Source organism: Falco naumanni, unplaced genomic scaffold (assembly GCF_017639655.2).
Source record: "Falco naumanni isolate bFalNau1 unplaced genomic scaffold, bFalNau1.pat scaffold_276_arrow_pat_ctg1, whole genome shotgun sequence".
NCBI lineage: Eukaryota > Metazoa > Chordata > Aves > Falconiformes > Falconidae > Falco > Falco naumanni.
In genome coordinates, this window is record NW_024427421.1 from 33,850 (window position 1) to 36,876 (window position 3,027).

The window sequence follows — 3,027 nt, forward strand, 5'->3', positions numbered from 1 at the left end:
CAGTCAAGTCAGAGCAGGAGAATGTGCAGGAAAAGCAAATCTTCAGAACACCTTCCCTCCAGCCCCCATTTCTACGGGGCTTAACTTTACTGCCGATTTCCCTGTCTCCTCCCCGCAGGGGGATGGGGAACGGCAGCTGCGGTCAGTTGATCACACGTTGTTTCTTGTTCTTTCTCCTCCTTTTCCTCCTCCTCCCCAAACCTTGCCATACAAACCCATCGTGTTTTGATTCCCTGTAGCTCTCCATCCTATTCTTCTGTCCTGCTCCCTCTTCCCTTCTGTCTTTCTCTCTCATTCTGCTGCTCCCTTCTCTTTCACTCTCTCTGCTTGTGTCCCACTCCCTCTCCTTCTCCCCTTTTCTTCATCATCCGCCTCTGTCCTGCAGCCCAGGGCTGGTTTTCCCTTTACATCTCTGTCCTCATCTGTATCCGTCTCTTTTTAGGTTTTCTTCTTCTCTTCCCACCCCCCCACCCCCCCCACCCCCCCCCCCGCCTTTCCCTAATGTTTCTGGTCTGTTCCCTGACGTTCTTTTCCTCCTTGCACCTGTACGTGCCACTCGGGGTCCAGGGAGTTGTCTGGAGGCGGGGAGCACCTTCAGGAAAGTCTGTGTCCAAAGAGGCACTTACTACTGTGGAATTCCTGACTCCCCCCAGGCATGGGAATCTCCCAAGCCAACACCACAACTGACCTTTTCTTGGTGTTTTTTAAAGGTGATGCCATGAAAGGATGGGGTAAGAAAACCTGATGCCCTGAGCGTGTCATTTCCAGAGAAACATGTTGCTTATGTGCCTTCATCTGGGACAGGTGAGTACATTGTGTTGACTTGTTTCAGCACAGCTGTGCTTTTATTAAGAGGAATGACCTTCTTTTTCTTGTTAAGAGTTAGGGGTTGCTTTTTCTGAGAATTCTGCCCGTCTGTTCAACAATTGCTGATGTGTTGCGTGCTTTTCCCTCGAGGAAAAGGACCCTGTCTCAGTCTTATTTATTCACCATTGCTCGCTCTGTTGTAGAAAAAATTTCTCACCGTAAGGCTCCAGCACTTCCAAATGGCAGCTTGGTGGTCTGCATAATGTATCTGTAGTCCCGTCTCAAGGAATGTGTTAATGGTGTTACGAATTATAAATTCGTAAAAAAATTAAAAAGTAAAAAATTAAAAGCTTCCTGCCGTAGGAAGACAGTGTGTTGGGTTTGAAACCTTTGGGTAGGACGGAAGGAGGTTGCCACCCTGGGTCAGTGGTGAGTGCTGGCATGTGTCGTCTGATCTAGAGCTGATGTCTGTCACCACTTTAGCTCTAGAATTACTCTGAGACGCAGGGAACTCCAGTTCCCTTCAGCTGCAGCCTTGGAGGTTTTCCAAGCAGTGGGATGAAATTCCTGTCACAAGCTGTAACCCAGCTTAAGGAGAAGGGGGCACAGTTTGAGTTTTCTTCCACGTAGGCATCTGGGAGGTACAGTTCTGAGCTTGATACTGCTACTAGGAGATGCTTTCAAGTGAACTGAGTGTGGCTCTGGTGACCCAAAGCTGGACAGGGTTGGCAAATGGTGATGTACAGTTTTGGTGGTAAACTTGACCAGCCTGTCTTAACGAGCAGGCATGTTCTTTGTTTGCAAGCACCGTTTAGTCCCACCTAGGCATCCCGAAAGTTTGAAGGGCCGTGGTCACATCATCCCTTGGTCACACGCAATGAACAGTTGCCTGTGCAGAGTTGTTAAGTTTTTAATAGCTATACATTTGTGTTCATGTTAAAATACTGTTTGAAGGATAAAGGGGACACATCCTCTACTTGTGGTGTTCAGGAGATCCATGTGGAAGAGCACCTGAACCATCCATGTAATGGCTTCATGCGTGTTCATACGAGCCAGCCCTGAGCGAAACGCACGAGAAGGGAGCAGAGAAGCTGGCATGTGAAAGAAGCTGGCTGAAACGTTGGCATGTGGCTGAACTTTGTTGATTCAATAGCTGGTAAATATTCCCTGGCCAGCCTTCCAAAAGTAATCTGCCCAGGGGGATGCAGGAGGCTTGGCAGCAAGTAAAGCAGGGCTTTGCAGGATAGGGGGGTGGTTTCTCATTGAACGTGTCCTCAGGGAGACTGACATGTTTGAAGCAAATGGGAGGCCGGTGGAATAGGTGCACACAGCCAGTGTGCGTGTTATAAATAGATGTTATGATTGCTAGCCTTAGGCTCTGTGTTAGCAATTACTATATCCAAATATAAAAAAATTGGAAAATATCAGAGCTGCACAACAAAGGACAGCCCTGGGAAGCACAAAAGCCAGGAAACAAAACCAGTGCATTTACAGGTACCTTAACTCCGCATCTTCACGTTATATGGTTTGCTGTTAGATGCTGGCAAAACAGAGTGTATTACTTCTGGAAGAACTAAATTCTGCAGCAGAGTAATAATGAGTGCTGCTTATCGTATGGAGCCTTTCCCTCTTTGCAGACAAGTCAGCTAAGAAGTTAATTGTATTTGTGATTGCTTTTGCTAAAAATGGTCTGGCGCTGGAGGCTGTCCCAGTGTGCCTCCCCAGCCGAGGGCAGAGCCATGTCTTTTTGCTACTCGAACGTTGTTCCTTACTTGATAATACCACTGTAAGGGTACCCAGTAATTCACAAGTGGAGCTGCAACCCTTTGCAGCCTGGGATCAGATGAGAAGATGCCAACAAGTGATGTTGCAAGGTGGGACACGTGCTTGCCCCGGTGTCTCTCTCACTTTCATGCACTCTTCAGCCTTTGCCCTCAAGATCAAAGTCTTTTGGCCAGGAGGCTCTGTGAGGCCATGGCTGCTTCTGGAGTGCCTTGTGCTGCATGAAAGGGGAAGAAATGAGAAGCCCTACGCTCAGTTCCTCCTCCTCCTTGCTCATAGTTCAGGAGAGAGCGCAGAACCCAGCTGGAGTGTGTGCATCCCTGTAGGGACTCTGTAACCCTAAGACTGGTAGACTTCAGAGCTTTTGGAGAGCAACTCTGAATTCATTGGGTCACAGACCCATACAACTTGACACCAAAGGTACCACGTGATCAGTTT

General features: G+C 48.2%; 1 non-coding gene across 1 annotated transcript; it reads left to right on the top strand.

Moving 5' to 3' along the window:
- Positions 1-1,228: 1,228 nt before the first annotated feature.
- LOC121082092 lies at positions 1,229-1,313 on the top strand. Its single transcript, XR_005825896.1, has one exon. It is a non-coding gene; the product is annotated as a small nucleolar RNA SNORD45 (small nucleolar RNA).
- The last annotated feature ends 1,714 nt before the right edge of the window (positions 1,314-3,027 follow it).